This window comes from Mauremys mutica, chromosome 4, assembly GCF_020497125.1.
Source record: "Mauremys mutica isolate MM-2020 ecotype Southern chromosome 4, ASM2049712v1, whole genome shotgun sequence".
Lineage (NCBI taxonomy): Eukaryota > Metazoa > Chordata > Testudines > Geoemydidae > Mauremys > Mauremys mutica.
In genome coordinates, this window is record NC_059075.1 from 161,148,020 (window position 1) to 161,165,796 (window position 17,777).

The window sequence follows — 17,777 nt, forward strand, 5'->3', positions numbered from 1 at the left end:
GAAGGAGGGAGGGTGTGTTGAGGGTGTTTGCCCCAATCTAGCCCATCTCCCGCAAGGGGCAGGATCGTTCCCCCCAGTCTATCCCCCCTGCCAAGGGGCAGGATTGTCCCCTCTGCTCTGTTCCCCCAGGTTGTGGGATCCTCCCCCGCAGTCTATCCCCCACTCATGGGGCAGGGTCGTCCCTGTTTGTTCCTCATTTTCCACCCTCCCTAACTGTGCTAGGGCATTGCCAAGTCACATGATAAGTCTTGTCTCCCTGTGGGGTGGAAATTCCCAGCAGCTGGGGGTGGGGTTGCAGGACAGAGGCACAGAGACAGGCACAGACAGATCCTGATCTACCCCCAATGCTGGGTCTGGCTCATGGCGTGATCTGAAACACTGTCAAACTCTGACCAGTTCAACCAGCTAAAACCAGAGCAAACCCTTGGGCACGTGGAATCCCCCAGAACAGTGGCTTGTCTTGCGTTAGCCGCAATCAGGGCATTTACAAGCTAATCTATGGAAGAAGAGCCGGACCCCTAGATGTTCCCCCCCCCCCCCGAAGAGGGGTTCAATATGTTGGTCTTTGGAGCCGCTTTTCCAGTCCTTGTGTTTTCAGCCTTTGCAGCTGGAGGGAGAAGCTGGAAAAGGGTCAGGGCCGGCTTTAGGCCGATTCAACCAATTCCCCTGAATCGGGCCCCACCCCTAAGAGGGCCCCGCGCCCAAGCCCCAGTACGGTGTACCGGCAAGAGCCTGCGTGCTGTACCAGCACGGCTTCCCCAGGGGGCAATTTAAAGGGCCTGGGGCTCCCAGCAGGGGCTGTGGGGGCTATTTAAAGGGCCAGGTCTCCAGCTGCCTCTGCTGCATCTCCTGCCAGCATCCAGCCCCGCACCCCCTGCCCTGTCTCCAGCCAGCCCCTGCTGCACCTCCTGCCTTTCCCGCACCAGCCCTGCACCCTCTGCCCTGCCTGCACCAACCCCGCACCCCCTGCCCTATTTCCAGCCACCCCCCTGCCTGAAGCCAGCCAGTCCTGCACTCCTCTGTCTCCAGCCCTGCCAACCCCTGTGGCCCTGCCTGAAGCCAGCCAGCCCACCCCACACCCCTCTGTCGCCAGCCAGCCCCGCATTCCTTGCCCTGCCTGCAGCCAGACCCTACCTCCAGTCAGCCCCTGCCCTGCCTCCAGCCTGCCCCATGGCCACTGGTGCCCTGCAGTTCCCAAGGCAGTAACCCTGCTTCAATGAGGGGGGCAGGGAGCAGCTGGGACCCACACGTGTGCACACCCTAGGGTGACCAGACAGCAAATGTGAAAATTGGGACAGGGGGTGGGCGGTAATAGGATCCTATATAAGAAAAAGACCGAAAAATTGGGACTGTCCCTATAAAATCGAGACATCCCAGCACACCCCAGGGAGTGGTGGGGACCCACACATGTGAAACGGAGCTCAGTTCTAGTTCAGGCCCATCTTTTAAAAAAAACCCTGTAGATCAGGTTAACATACATCTGTGTTTTCCCGGACATATCAGGTTTTTTGGTTCTTAAATCGCCATCTGGGAGGAATTTTTAAACTTTAAACTTTTAAACTGCCCCCTGGGAAAATACGATGTATGGTAACCCTATTGGTACAAAAAATACATATTGCGGCACATCCCTTAAATGAGAGCTTTTTGTAGGGAACCGGTCGCTAAGAAATGAGAGGCTTTTTTTGACATGTTTTTTTTTTGTCATTCCTGCCGGGGCCCCGCCGAAAATGTTGGAATTGGGCCCTGCACATCCTGAAAAGGGTCTCTAAAAACCAGCAAGCAAATATATAGAACCCCTCTTTTTATGGGGGCGTGGTGAACATCTGAGGGACTGGCTCTTTCCATGGGTTAGTTTGTGCCTCTGATGCGCACTGCTTTGCCTTATCACATCTCAGCAATCCCCTGCCTCCGGCAGTGGGGGATTGCAGGAAAACCCCAACTGCCCTACAAAACTGGCAGTTTTTCTGTGGATGAAAGCCTGATAGATTTTGTCCAAAGAGGGAGAGAAACAAAATTCCCATTTTCTATATTAACGGGGGGGGGGGATACACATAGGATGAAAAGACGAATTGGGACGGTCTTGGTGCTTGCTCAGGAGACATCACTGCTGGTAGGATGGAGAGAGCAGGGCCCCTTTGGGGCGCATCGGTGGCTGGGAGGGATCCCAGGGTGGGAAACTGGGGAGCCATTGGTGCTCCGGGACCAGATCCCAGCACTAGGGGAGTAGGGTGAGGCCAGGGCACGTTCTTTCCCCTTTCTGTGCCTCAGTTTCCCCATCCAACCCCCAGGGCTCTACCAGGGCAAAAGGGTGAATTTGCTCTCACTGCAGCGGGAGGAAAGCTCGGCCAATCAGCACCCAGCTCACTGCATGAGAGGCAGGAAGCTATTTCCTTGCTATGCCCTGAGCGTGGCCTTTCCTAAGGCCGAGCTCGGTGCCTTCCGGACTCAGGCTCCAGCAGCCCCTGTGTCTCCCCAGCTGCCCTCGGCAGCGAGCTGGACTGAGATCAAACCCCTCAGAGGCTTGTGCCCCTGGCAGGCATGACACAGCCGGTGATTAGCCCCTGGCACATGACATCTGCCAGGCTGTAGGGAGCAGAGAAAAGCCCAGATTCACAAACAGCCCCAGCGCTAGGCTAGTCTGGGCACAAGCCAACAACGTGAGCTGTGATACGGCCAGAAAGCATCAGCCATTTTGTGTGTCTGTCTGTCTGTCTGTCTCTCTCTCTCTCTCTGCGGGGATGCAGAGATGCTGACAGAGTGCAGGGGGCCATGGGGGATAATCAGCGGGACGTGAGCCCCCGTGTGACAGTGTGGCCAAAGGAGCTAAGGATGCCCAAACAGGGGAATCCCAAGCAGGAGCAGAGAGGTCATTTTACCTCTGGATTCGGCCCTGGTGCGACCGCTGCTGGGCTCCTGTGTCCAGTTCCGGTGCAGTTCAAGAAGGATGTGAATATGTTGGAGAGGGGGCAGAGGGGTTAGAAGGTTACAAAACGTGGCCTGGAGTGATACATCCCAGGAGCTCAAGCTATTTAGCTTAGCAAAGAGAAGCTCCCATCTCCCGGGGTGACTTGCTCCAGTCTAGAAGCGCCTACACAAGGATCAAATATTTAATAACAGGCTCTTCAGGCCAGCAGAGAAAGGTCTCACGTGACCACATGGCTGGAAGTTGAAGCCGGAGACATTCAGCCTGGAAAGAAGATGTCTATGTTTACCAGGGAGGGGAATTGACCATGGGAACAATGTACAAAGCACCGCGGTGGATTCTCCATCAAGGCGGGATGTGTTTCTCGGAGATCTGCTCTCGTTCAACCAGGAATTAACTGGGGGCAGTTCTCTGGCCTGTTATCCAGGAGCTCAGCCTTGGTCCCTCCTGGCCTGGGAATCTACCAGTCTCCGCCATGGCTTCTTGGAATCCGTCTTCTCGCTCTGGTGCCACCCAAGGGACAGGAATGCAAAATGTGCAGGTAAACTGAGTCACGCAGCTTGTTCACAGAAATATTTCCATGTTCTCTCGCTTCTCCCCAGACTCCTGCTGCCAGGAAGGGGCATACCTGGGTTAGAGCTCAGCCGTCCTCCAGCAGAGCCCTTCTGCTACGGGTGCCAGGTCCTGACCCAGTAGGTTCCCCCCACCCAGCGGATCTGGAGAGATGCAGCGACTCCGGGAGGACGTCACTTGCTCCATCTGCCTGGATGTCTTGAATGACCCCGTCTCCATCGAGTGTGGCCACAACTTCTGCCGGGAATGCCTCGCGGCTCACTGGATCGGGGTCTCGGCCTGGGGGTCCCAGTGCCCTGAGTGCCGGGCTCCCTGTTCCAGGGACAGGATGATCCCAGACACGCGGCTGAGAGCCCTGGTGGAGAAAATCACAGCACCCCTGCGGGAAGAGATGGAGCCAGTGAGACCAGACAGGCTGAATCAGGGGAAAGGGGCACAGGCTCCCACAGGCCCCAGGCGGGGACCGTCTGGCAGGGACGGCTCTAGCAATTTCGCCCCCAAGCACGGCAGCATGCCGCGGGGGGCGCTCTGCCTGTCGCCGGTCCCGCGGCTCCGGTGGACCTCACGCAGACGTGCCTGCCGATGGTCCGCTGGGTCCCACAGCTCCGGTGGACCTCCCGCAGGCGACCCTGCGGATGCTCCACCGAAGCCACGGGACCAGTGGACCCCCCACCGGCACGCCTGTGGGAGGTCCACCAGAGCCACCTGCCGCCCTCCCGGCGACCGGCAGAGCGCCCCCCGCGGCATGCCGCCCCAAGCACACGCTTGGCGTGCTGGGGTCTGGAGCCGCCCTGCCGACTGGATCAGGGGGTGGGGAATGGGACATGTGGCCTTTCCTCTCTAGGGGGCGCTGCCTCTGATTTGGGGGCAAGGGACTAGCTGGCTCATGGGGGTGAAAATGGCTCAAGAGGATCTGATCTGAGGGGCAGGGGCCTAGTTGGCTCAGGGGTGGGATCCCAGGTCTGACCCTGCTCTCTCCCTGCAGCAGGGGCCGGGGGCTCAGCCAGAGCCGGGGCGCCCGGTGCAGCTGGTACGTCTGGACGAGGAAGGGGACCTGATCCTGGACGAGGAGGCCCTGAGCCGCTGCCTGGAGCAGGGTGGGGTGGGGGCCGCCCCCGTCTGCCTGGTGTCCATCATCGGGGAGCAGCGCCGGGGCAAATCCTTCCTGATGAACTGCGTGCTGCGCCGGCTCCAGAGACAGGTGAGTGGGGACGGGATCCCCAGCTAAGGCTCCACCCCTTGAACCACAGGACCCCGCCCTCCCCAGATAAGGCCCTGCCCCCTGAACCACAGACCCCGCCCACCCCAGATAAGGGTTGTCCTCCGCAGGAAGGGCCTCTGATCTCTTCACCACAGGCCTATGTTGCCAGGTGTCCAGTTTTCGGTCAAAAAGGCAACCTGGCAGCCTCCAGTCAGAACAGCTGACTGGACACTAAAAGTCCGGTTGGTCACAGTAACCGGCCTCTGCCACTGGGGCCGGGAAGAGCAGCAGCTCCGGGGGCGGCTGTAGCCACATGGAGGAGCTGCTCTCTGCTCAGCTGCTGAAGCCCGACAGAGCAGTGGCTGCTTCTGGACCAGGCTCCAAGAGGAAGGTGCCACTGCCCGGGGGGAGGGGATCCTGCCTGCCCCTCCTTCTGTCCCATCGTGCCCCAAATGCCCCGGCTCTGGGCCCTCGGTATGGGGACCGGCCCCTCCCTGCCCCCTTGCTCTGGGGACCAACCCCTGCTGTAACCTGCTGTGCCCCGGCCCACCCTCAGCCCTGCTGGGCCCTGATCGGGGCAGGCTCCACATCAGCTCCTCCCAGCGGCAGCGGGTGAGTCCCGGGAGAGGGGGGAGTGTGTGCGGACAGCACGCGAAGGAAGAAGGGGACAGGAGTGAGCAGGGGGCGGGGCCTTGGGGGGAAGGGGCGGGGCGGGGCCTTGGGGCCAGGGGCGGGGCAAGTGTTTTGGTTTCCCGCCATTAGAAAGTTGGCAACCCTATGCAGGCCACACCCCCAACACCACAGGCCCAACCATCTGCAGCCATGGCCCCGCCCCTTTCACCGCACGCTCCGCCTGACCCGGGAGTCCCCTGCCTGCTTCACTGCAGCCCACACCCCTTATACCAAAGGTCCTGCCCCGTCCACAGGCCAGTGTCCTCTCCCTGTGCCAGGCCCCGGCCACTGCAGCCGAAACCTCACCCTCCTCAGCCATGGCCCCTCCTCCTGCCCCAGAGGTCCCCACCCCAACCCAGCACCCTGTGCACCCCCACCCCCCCCAACAGCAATACCACAACCCCTGTCTCTGGTTGCCCCCCTACAGAACCAAGAGCACATGGCCCTGGGAGGGTTTGAATGTCGTGCCGGGACGGCGACCGTGACGAAGGGGGTGTGGATGTGGGGCCAGCCCCTCTGGGTCCAGGCCCAGGGGAGAAAGGTGAGTGGGGCAGGCCGGTGGATGGGGGATGGGGCACTAGGGAAGGGGAATGAGGGGAAGTGGGGGACAGGATCCGGTGGGGAGCAGGGAGGCTGGAGGGGGAGAATGGGGGAAGCTGGGGGGGGCAGGGTCCCAGCCCTGGGGCTCCCTATGGACACACTGGGGTGCAGTTATGGCTGTTCAGAGTTTGATCCTGCTCCCCCAGGGCCCGTCCCCAGCCAGCGTGCCCAGGGCAGACCCCAGGGAGCCAGGCAGCGGAGGTGCCAGGGCTGGTCGGGGCGAGGGTGGCGTCAGCGCAGGGCGCCCGTCGCTGTGGCTGGTGGATCTGTCCATGTGTCTGTCCCTGCAGGTGGCCGTGTTCCTGGTGGACACCGAGGGCTCCCTGGACCTGCAGCGCCGTATGGAGACCAGCATCAAGCTCTCCGTGTTCAGCATATTGCTCAGCTCCTACTGGGTGGGGGCGCCGTGCTATGGGGAGTGGGTGGGGGATTCAGGAGCAGGCACCGTGCAATGGGGGCAGGTGGGGGGCTCAGCAGGGGGCACTGTGATTCAGGGAATGATAGGAGGCCCAGCAGGGGGCGCCGGGGAGCAGGGAGTGGAAGGAGGCTCGGCAGGGGGGCCGTGCTGGGGTGAGGTGTGGGGCTCGGCAGGGGGCACTCACCTTTTCTTTTGATTATTTTCTAGATTTTTAACATTTCCAGCACGTTTACCCGGACGGAGGCAGATTATTTGGAGGTGGGTGGGGCAGAGGATACACACGGCTCTACTGACACTGACCTCTCAGCCTTGGCCCTGCTGGGAAGGACCCAGGAGTCCAGGCACTGTTAGGATTGGAGAGGGGGAAGTCTATAGGCTTTGGGGCTGTTATTGATGGTTTAGAAAGTCCCAGAGATCTCCCCCTAGGCCGGGGTTTAGTTGCAGAGAGTCTGAACAGTACCAGGTGATTATTTATAACATATTTGCAATTGTCGTATTCACGGTTAATTACCATTATCTGGCAGCTCTTATTATTAGCCCTGTTAGCTCTGGGGGGTTGGTCATTACAGGTGGAGAAGAGATTTCTGTGTCCTGGTCGACTCCCTTAAGTGATCTGCAATGCGCCTGCAGACTCAAGTTGACTTATGAGGAGAGGCTGAGGGAACTGGGATTGTTTAGTCTGCAGAAGAGAAGAGTGAGGGGGATTTGATAGCTGCTTTCAACTACCTGAAAGGGGTTTCCAAAGAGGATGGATCTAGACTGTTCTCAGTGGTAGAAGATGACAGAACGAGGGAGTAATGATCTCAAGTTGCAGTGGGGGAGGTTTAGGTTGGATATTAGGAAAAACTTTTTCACTAGGAGGGTGGTGAAGCACTGGAAATGGGTTACCTAGCGAGGTGGTGGAATCTCCTTCCTTAGAGGTTTTTAAGGTCAGTCTTGACAAAGCCCTGGCTGGGATGATTTAGTTGGGGATTGGTCCTGCTTTGAGCAGGGGGTTGGACTAGATGACCTCCTGAGGTCCCTTCCAACCCTGATATTCTATGATTCTATGATTAGTGGTTTCCTGTTTTTGACCATCGGTTTTCAGATATTAATTATTAGTTCATTGATTGATTTTCTTTCACTGCTTTTCTGGTTTCCGTACCTTGTTTTCTGATTTCAATGGCTAGTTTTCTGCCTTTGATTACTTCTTTTCTGACTCCGATTACTGGTTTGCTGAGTTCCATTATTGGCTTTCTGTGCCTTCAATTAATGGTTTTCTATAGTCACCAACTGGCTTTTCTGAGTTTAGTTATTGCTTTTATAATAACTCGTGATTAGAATAACTAATAATCTGTGATTACTAGTGTTGAATTATTGGCATTTGAAACGATATTTTTTTCTCTCGTTTAATCAATTTTCTCTCTTCAGTGATCAGTTTTCACTTAACGTTGTTTGGATTTTATTTAGTTTCAATGATCTTTATGTCACATGTTTATTTGGCATCACCAATCTTGCTGGATCACCTTCAGACACCTGGGGGGGGATCTTTTGTTCAAGATGGAAAAAAAATTCCTTGTCTCTCTCTCTTGCTGCATCTCAGATGTTCGTTCATGTTGCAAAGGAGGTCGGAGAGACCTGCAATCTGCCCCCAATCCAGGTGAGTCCTCGTTTCCCATCAACCCAATGCTGGTTCCACCCCCCACTCCCATCACCCCACCTGATTCTTATTATTCATTGTCTCTATTGCCAGAGCACCTCAACCCCCCCCCCCCGCACTTCCTAAACTAGGACCCTGTTGTGCCAGGCGCTGGACAAACCCAGAGTAAACAGCCAATCCCTGCCCCCATTATTTTCCCTTCATGCCCACGTCATGCCCAGGGTCTTGGTTTTGGTGGCTGGGTTCGGCGGCAGCCTCCAGCTCTGGTCTGTTCTCTGTGCCCCCAGCCCCAGTGTGACCCTTCTCCTGTGCTCCCTGTTGCAGCGCCTGGACTTGTTGGTGCGAGATTGGCAGCTCTCCGGAGCCTATGGCGCAGATGGGGGACAGGGGTATCTCAAAGACATCACACGGGTAATGACCAGAGCCGGGCACCACGTGTGTTCATGGAAACAGCAAACTCTGGCTTTGGGGCGGAGCTGAATGTTTCCCTGGCAGGTCTGATTTCTAGCTGGCGGCCGCAAATGTTGTTTTAACTCCTGCAGGACCTGGAGGATTCTGCTGAGCAGCCCTGGTGTTGGGAGCCCTGAGGGCGAGAGGGACCCGGTGCTACCTACTGCCCCACCCTGGCACTCGGTTCACCAAGAGCAGGGCAGGGACACCAAGCGGTAAGAGACCCCTCTTCCCTGCGGGTTACACCCCAACCCCCCTCTACCTACGTCCCTGCCCCCATCTTCCCCTCCTGCGTTGCCCCCACCCCATAATCCCAGTGCCCAGCTCACCCCCCTTGGCTTAGAATGGACTCTCCTGCCCACTGCACAGGGGTGCTCACTAGGTCATGGGAGCTGTGCGGGAAGGGAGAGGGATGTGAGGGGACACTGCTGGGGTCCTGTGCTGGGGACACAGCTGGTTCCCCCCTTTTAGGTCTTGATAGGTCCCCTGGCACCCGCCCACTGCAGCCTCTCCCTGTTACTCACCCCCACCCCCACTGCTCCCCTAGGCAGTGGGATGTGTGAGGGTGCTAAGCAGCCGTTGCCCAGAGATTTACTGTGGCACAAACCTTCCCCCTAAATCCCCCATTTAATTTGTGTCCTGACCTGGACACCTGGGTCCCTCCCTGATGCCTGGGTCCTTTTCCCCCTGCAGACATGGACGAGGATTTCCGGCAGTGCCTGCGGAACTACGTCACCAGCGTGGTGCGCTCAGCAGGGACACACGTCCGGATGGACCGAGCCGGGCAAGTGCTGACGGGGGCTCAGCTGGCTGCCAGGATCAAGGTGGGAGAGTGGGGTCTGTTAAAGGGGGAGAGGGGGCCAGGAGGAAAGACAGCAAAAGGGGCTGAAAAGTGGGGGCAGTGTGATCAGCAGGTGGCACCGTGCTGCAGGGAGCTGGGCCGGGACTCAGCAGGGGGTGCTGGGCTGCAGGGAGTGGGGAGGGGGGTCTAGCAGGGGGCGCTGGGCTGCAGGGAGTGGGCAGGGGGCTCGGCAGGGGGCGCTGGGCTGCAGGGAGCTGGGCCGGGACTCAGCAGGGGGTGCTGGGCTGCAGGGAGTGGGGAGAGGGGTCCAGCCAGCAGGGGGCACTGGGCTGCAGGAAGTAGGGGTGGGGGCTCAGCAGGGGGCGCTGGGCAGCAGGGGGTGGGGAGGAGGGCTCGGCAGGGGGCGCTGGGCTGCAGGGAGTAGGGGTGGGGGCTCAGCAGGGGGCGCTGGGCTGCAGGGAGTGGGGAGGGGGGCTCAGCAGGGGGCGCTGGGCTGCAGGAAGTAGGGGTGGGGGCTCTGCAGGGGGCGCTGGGCTGCAGGGAGTGGGGAGGGGGGCTCAGCAGGGGGCGCTGGGCTGCAGGAAGTAGGGGTGGGGGCTCGGCAGGGGGCGCTGGGCTGCAGGGAGTGGGGAGGGGGGCTCAGCAGGGGGCGCTGGGCTGCAGGGAGTGGGGAGGGGGCTCAGCAGGGGGCGCTGGGCTGCAGGGAGTGGGGAGGGGGCTCAGCAGGGGGCGCTGGGCTGCAGGGAGTGGGGAGGGGGAACAGCAGGGGGCGCTGGGCTGCAGGGAGTGGGGAGGGGGCTCGGCAGGGGGCGCTGGGCTGCAGGGAGTGAGGCAGGACACTTGCCAAGGAGTGGGCTGAGCTCTCCCTGATCCCAGCTCCCCCGGACATTATTCCCCTCAGGGCGTCTCCCGATACTTGAAGACCAAATGCTACGACTTCTCCTCCCCTGTGAAGGTACCAGCTTGCCTCTCCCTCAACCTCTCTGATTTGTGGGGAAGGACACTAGTTCTATTGAACCCTGACCCCAGATCCTCCTGCCATTGGCCAATCACACTAGGCCAGGAGGGGGCACCACAACAGCTGCCCCCACTGACCTGATCAGGGACCCCCATCCCCCAAGAGATAAAGGGACCCTCAGGGAACCCCACCAGAGAATCAGCCCTCTCCACTGGGGGGCGGCAATGTGGCCATGACTGTGGGGTCATTGGGGGGCTGCCCCCTGGCTCTGAGAGAATGTGGGGGATTGGGGGCCAGTGGGGAGGTGATAGCGGGGAGCAGGGTCCTGGAGGACGGGGGAGAAGGTGGTGAGTGGAAGGGGGGCTCCCAGTCCAGAGACGGTCCAGTCCCCACCCCTCACTCCATCCCCTCTCCCCCCACAGATGGCTGAAGCATTTGCAGCGATGAGACAGGAGAAAAACAGCAAAGCAGTAGAAGCCGCCAGGAGGGAATATGAACAATTTGTGCAGGAGCTGGTGAGCGCAGAGGGGCTGGGAGTTGGGAGTGGGGGGCACCGGCAGAGCTCAGGGGAGCAGGGCTGGGATAGCAGGGGTCTGTGGGTTGGAGGGGGCTGTGGGTATATGAGTCAGCGGCACCCCGTGGCTGGGTAACACTATTGCCCATCCCTAATGGCTGATCTCTCCCCGCTTCGGGCAGGACCATGGCCACCAGAGTATAACCTGCTGCCTGAGGGTGAAGCCTGAGGAGATGAAGAGATGGCTGGAGGGGAAACAACAGGACCTGCTGAAGCATTGCCGGGGGGAGCTGCTGGGCGAGGACCCCCAGAAACAGAAGGCCCTGAAGGTGCTGGAGCAGGGGCTGGCCGGGAAGACGTCCCAGTTCCTAACGGCCTACGGACAGCGCTTTAAAGAGAAGGCCCTGCGCGTTGGGCCTGTACATCGGAGGGAGTGTCCTGGCTGTGGTGGTGCGGGTGTTGTGGCCGGCATCAGCCCAAGTGTGGTGGTCAAGGTTGGAGCGGGGGGGCTTGTCCTGATCAGGAGATGGTGGGAAGATGGATGTGGGCCTAATTTGGATGGTTTTAGAATACAACAGGCACCAACGCCCCAGGGCAGGGAGATGAGGGGCAGGGTGTTCAGATCAGGAGCCCCGGCTGCAGGGGGACACATAGTGAGAACAAACCATCGCCCCCCATCCCGGGCAAGACTCTGTCCAGCCCTGAGCAACCGGGAACCTCTATGCAAAGGGAATAGATAGATAGATAGATAGATAGATGGGGTGGATGGGGATAGTTAGATAGATAGATAGATGATAGATTTCTGGGAATAGACAGAAATAACTCACAACAAGTAGCTAGATTTCTAAAGGGACATAGCCGTTGATCGATTTACAGACCGAATGAGCGAGATCAGAATCCAGCCCCGACCGCATTGACATCAGTCGATCAATAACCCGGCCCTGGCGCTGGTGCTCCAAGCCGGCCCCTTTGGCCCACAAAAGCTTATGCCCAAATAAATTTGTTAGTCTCTAAGGTTGCCACAAGGATTCCTCATTGTTTTTTAAGTTTATATTTGGTTTTCATTTTCAAAAACGGGGGGTGGGAGATGTGACATAATATTTCATATGCTTTATGAAAATATACTTGATGTGACTGTCATAACTGAAATATGCTTTATGCAAGATGGCTCATGTGCAGTATCATTGGAAAGGTTACAATTTACTAAATGTGATTATTCCCATTTGTATGCATGTGTCATTTTTGTAGATGAAGTTAGGAATATTGACTTGTGTATCTGTATTGCATATTTGCTGCTTTGGGTCACTCCCACTGCTCACACTTCAGGGACTCCAATGGGAAAGCCAGACAGTGCTAATGGTCCATCAGCTAGCACCATAGACTGTGAAAAGGCTTGGCCTTCCTGTGGCTGTTCCATAATACTACTGACTCATGGACAACAGAGTCAAGTGACCTGGTCACCTGATACCTACCTACATCTTGGACTCCTAAACTGTTCCACAGGGGATTCGGGGGATCAGACAAAGGGTTCCTGCCTTATGGGTTCTGACTTACTACAGATAATTCTTTCTCAAGTGTCTGGCTGGTGGGTCTCCCCCACAAGCTCAGGGTCTAGCTGATCACCATATTTGGGACTAGTGTAAGCGGAGTCAGGATGGGCTCTCCCTTGACATCTGGTGGTGAATTGTGGGGAGCGTGGAAGGGAATTTCAGGTATTTGCATTGGCACACCCATCCCGCCTGGCGTGGTTGCGGCAGCCTGGGATGGTTCTTTTGACAGCTCTGGGATCCCCAGTTTCTTTGTTGTTGGGGCGCGAAGAGTGGAGTGTTGTTGCCCTGCTTGTGTGGTTGAGGAACTGTGGGGCTGCTTTGTGACAGAGATGTCTTACCATCTGGTGGATGGCGCTTGCTAGACAAGGGACATGGGTGCCAAAACCCAGTGAACTGAGAGAGGTTGGGGGCTGGTGTGTGTATGTGATGTGCTGGGCCCCCTTTGAGGGCCTGGAACACCAATTGCACATTCTCCTCTCTCCACTGTTGAAGAGCAGAGCTAATTTTGAATCCATTAGGAGTCCATCTAGAGACTGCTGAGCTGAATTCATGTTGGGCCAATGGTGCACCCAGCACTGGGCTTCCCCTACTACAAGCTGAAATCACTAAAAGAGTTAAGCTTACTGAGAGCTGAGATCACTGAGTGCTGTGTTAACTAGTGGGGGAGCCTGAAGATCTATTGCCTAAGCAGCTGGCAGAGCGGAAGCGTATTTGGCAAGTACGTTGGAGCAGCCCATGGAACAGTGAGCAGTGTAGGGACGCGGTTGTTTGCAGGGGTGGCTGGAGACCGCTCACGGGTTGGAGGGAGGAGCGGCACAGCTGGTGGGAGTGGAGTCGGTCGTGTTGAAAAGGCTTTGCAGCAGAATTCCACGGGGAGGCGGGGCGGTTGGCCCCTGACCCCGGTAAGGTGCCCCTTAACACCCTTTTTGTGAGTACCCTCCCCCATTTCCACCCATGCTGGGGGGGTAAAACTCTGCAGATAAACTTTTGAACTCTGGGGTGGCACTGACCCAGAGACAGAGACTTTTGGGTTGTTGGACTTTGGGGTGATTGGACTTAAGACCCTAAGGGGAAAGGACATTGCCAAACATACTTGGGAGGTGGGTTTTTTTGCTTATGGTTTGTGTATAATCCTGTTTGTGGTGTGCTCGCCAACGTGATGACCACATTGTTTCCCCTCCTTTATTAAAAGGATTTTGCTGCACTCGGTACTTTCTATGTACTTGCGAGAGGGGAAGTATTGCCTACATAGAAAGAGCCCCGGCGGGGAAGGGGGGGAAGGGCCGGTGGTATGTAATTATCCCAGGTCACTGGGCCGGGTGGGGGCTTGAGCCATCGGTTTTGCATTGCGTTATTGAAACGGAACCTCTTGGGATACTGAACCTGGCCCTTGTTGCTGCCCGAACTCAGTAGTGGGCAGAAGGGTTACACTAGAAAAGGAATTTTCCCCCAGGCCAGATGTGGCAGAGGACCTGGGAGGGAGGGGTTGCCTTCTTTTGCACCATGGGGCATGGGCCAACTTTGAGGTGTTTGTTTAAACTAGTGCTAAAATGGTGGATTCTCTGTAAACCTTGAAGTCCTTAAACACACGACTGAAGGAAATCCAGTAACTCAGCCAGAGGTTTTAGGGGTCTATTACAGGAGTGGGTGGTGAAGGTTCTGTGGCATTCATATGTGTAGGAGGTCAGGACTAAATGGACCTTCTGACCTTAAAGTTCTATGAGTTTTATTTGAGGTGGTTTCACCATTAATGTAAAGAACCAATACCTGGGAAATACCAGACGAGGAGCCCATCAAAACAGGGAGTAAAAAGCCTCAAGCTGTAGAGATCCAGGATACATAGCAGGGCTCATGGGGCAGTGAGGTTCCAAAAGGTAAAGGACCCATTCATAAGATCACTTTATCTGAAGAAGCCACCCAAGAGGCAGCTACATCTCAGCACTGTGAGTCCACCCAGAGGCAGTACATCTCAGCACTGGGCGAGGCCGTCCCCATGCAGTGTTGCTGTGGCTGCTGTTCCTCAGCTGTCTCCACCCCCAGAGGTGACTGCATCTCAGCCCCAGGTGACCGTTACCCAGCAGTGGAAAGAGTTGAACATTTTGCTAAGGGTTTTTGTTTTGGAGTTCTAAGAAATGCCTCACTTTCGGAGAGGAGGCCGTTGGGAGGTTATTTCTGGACGGAGAGGCAGTGGTAACATCCAGAAATTCACAAGCGGGTGTATTCCTGGCCAAACTGTCTGCCCCCTTCCCCACCCCCCTCCAAGTTGATCACAGTTCTTGGCACTTTCGGTGCCCTTTAAAACATGTGCACTTCCAGCCCTGCTGCTCCGAAGAGCTGGTGGGGGGATCCCGGGAATGAAGGGTCTCTGCACCCTCCAGTCTCTGTCACTTGCTTTTCCAGCCTGGCCCCACCTCTCCAGGCCACTCTGTGCTCCCCTCCCACACGCACACTGCCTCCCACCCACCTCACACTATCAATGTGAGAGCAGGGCTGCTCCACCCCCCTTCAAACCCCGCCAGCCGGGCTGCTGTGAGGGTAAGTCACAGGGAGTTACGCTTTCATTTCTCTCACAAAATTTTGCCTGCACGGAGAGAAGCGAAGATTTGGCTGGGTAAGAGTGGAGGGTGAAGGAGGGAGGGTGTGTTGAGGGTGTTTGCCCCAATCTAGCCCATCTCCCGCAAGGGGCAGGATCGTTCCCCCCAGTCTATCCCCCCTGCCAAGGGGCAGGATTGTCCCCTCTGCTCTGTTCCCCCAGGTTGTGGGATCCTCCCCCGCAGTCTATCCCCCACTCATGGGGCAGGGTCGTCCCTGGTTGTTCCTCATTTTCCACCCTCCCTAACTGTGCTAGGGCATTGCCAAGTCACATAAGTCTTGTCTCCCTGTGGGGTGGAAATTCCCAGCAGCTGGGGGTGGGGTTGCAGGACAGAGGCACAGAGACAGGCACAGACAGATCCTGATCTACCCCCAATGCTGGGTCTGGCTCATGGCGTGATCTGAAACACTGTCAAACTCTGACCAGTTCAACCAGCTAAAACCAGAGCAAACCCTTGGGCACGTGGAATCCCCCAGAACAGTGGCTTGTCTTGCGTTAGCCGCAATCAGGGCATTTACAAGCTAATCTATGGAAGAAGAGCCGGACCCCTAGCTGTTCCCCCCCCCCCCCCGAAGAGGGGTTCAATATGTTGGTCTTTGGAGCCGCTTTTCCAGTCCTTGTGTTTTCAGCCTTTGCAGCTGGAGGGAGAAGCTGGAAAAGGGTCAGGGCCGGCTTTAGGCCCGATTCAACCAATTCCCCTGAATCGGGCCCCACCCCTAAGAGGCCCCGCGCCCAAAGCCCCCAGTACGGTGTACCGGCAAGAGCCTGCGTGCTGTACCAGCACGGCTTCCCCAAGGGGGCAATTTAAAGGGCCTGGGGCTCCCAGCAGGGGCTGTGGGGGCTATTTAAAGGGCCAGGTCTCCAGCTGCCTCTGCTGCATCTCCTGCCAGCTATCCAGCCCCGCACCCCCTGCCCTGTCTCCAGCCAGCCCCTTGCTGCACCTCCTGCCTTTCCCGCACCAGCCCTGCACCCTCTGCCCTGCCTGCACCAACCCCGCACCCCCTGCCCTATTTCCAGCCACCCCCCTGCCTGAAGCCAGCCAGTCCTGCATCTCCTCTGTCTCCAGCCCTGCCAACCCCTGTGGCCCTGCCTGAAGCCAGCCAGCCCACCCCACACCCCTCTGTCGCCAGCCAGCCCCGCATTCCTTGCCCTGCCTGCAGCCAGACCCTACCTCCAGTCAGCCCCTGCCCTGCCTCCAGCCTGCCCCATGGCCACTGGTGCCCTGCAGTTCCCAAGGCAGTAACCCTGCTTCAATGAGGGGGGCAGGGAGCAGCTGGGACCCACACGTGTGCACACCCTAGGGTGACCAGACAGCAAATGTGAAAATTGGGACAGGGGGTGGGCGGTAATAGGATCCCTATATAAGAAAAAGACCGAAAAATTGGGACTGTCCCTATAAAATCGAGACATCCCAGCACACCCCAGGGAGTGGTGGGGACCCACACATGTGATAACGGAGCTCAGTTCTAGTTCAGGCCCATCTTTTAAAAAAAAACCTGTAGATCAGGTTTAACATACATCTGTGTTTTCCCGGACATATCAGGTTTTTTGGTTCTTAAATCGCCATCTGGGAGGAATTTTTAAACTTTAAACTTTTAAACTGCCCCCTGGGAAAATACGATGTATGGTAACCCTATTGGTACAAAAAATACATATTGCGGCACATCCCTTAAATGAGAGCTTTTTGTAGGGGAACCGGTCGCTAAGAAATGAGAGGCTTTTTTTGACATGGTTTTTTTTTTGTCATTCCTGCCGGGGCCCCGCCGAAAATGTTGGAATTGGGCCCTGCACATCCTGAAAAGGGTCTCTAAAAACCAGCAAGCAAATATATAGAACCCCTCTTTTTATGGGGGCGTGGTGAACATCTGAGGGACTGGCTCTTTCCATGGGTTAGTTTGTGCCTCTGATGCGCACTGCTTTGCCTTATCACATCTCAGCAATCCCCTGCCTCCGGCAGTGGGGGATTGCAGGAAAACCCCAACTGCCCTACAAAACTGGCAGTTTTTCTGTGGATGAAAGCCTGATAGATTTTGTCCAAAGAGGGAGAGAAACAAAATTCCCATTTTCTATATTGCCGGGGGGGGGGGGGGGGGAATACACAAAGGATGAAAAGACGAATTGGGACGGTCTTGGTGCTTGCTCAGGAGACATCACTGCTGGTAGGATGGAGAGAGCAGGGCCCCTTTGGGGCGCATCGGTGGCTGGGAGGGATCCCAGGGTGGGAAACTGGGGAGCCATTGGTGCTCCGGGACCAGATCCCAGCACTAGGGGAGTAGGGTGAGGCCAGGGCACGTTCTTTCCCCTTTCTGTGCCTCAGTTTCCCCATCCAACCCCCAGGGCTCTACCAGGGCAAAAGGGTGAATTTGCTCTCACTGCAGCGGGAGGAAAGCTCGGCCAATCAGCACCCAGCTCACCGCATGAGAGGCAGGAAGCTATTTCCTTGCTATGCCCTGAGCGTGGCCTTTCCTAAGGCCGAGCTCGGTGCCTTCCGGACTCAGGCTCCAGCAGCCCCTGTGTCTCCCCAGCTGCCCTCGGCAGCGAGCTGGACTGAGATCAAACCCCTCAGAGGCTTGTGCCCCTGGCAGGCATGACACAGCCGGTGATTAGCCCCTGGCACATGACATCTGCCAGGCTGTAGGGAGCAGAGAAAAGCCCAGATTCACAAACAGCCCCAGCGCTAGGCTAGTCTGGGCACAAGCCAACAACGTGAGCTGTGATACGGCCAGAAAGCATCAGCCATTTTGTGTGTCTGTCTGTCTGTCTGTCTCTCTCTCTCTCTCTGCGGGGATGCAGAGATGCTGACAGAGTGCAGGGGGCCATGGGGGATAATCAGCGGGACGTGAGCCCCCGTGTGACAGTGTGGCCAAAGGAGCTAAGGATGCCC

General features: G+C 57.3%; 1 protein-coding gene across 1 annotated transcript in view; it reads left to right on the forward strand.

The window, feature by feature from the left end:
* Nucleotides 1-17,777, forward strand: part of LOC123368060 (RING finger protein 112-like) — a 43,100-nt gene that overhangs the window by 16,018 nt on the left and 9,305 nt on the right. The gene's annotated exons all lie outside the window — the stretch shown is intronic.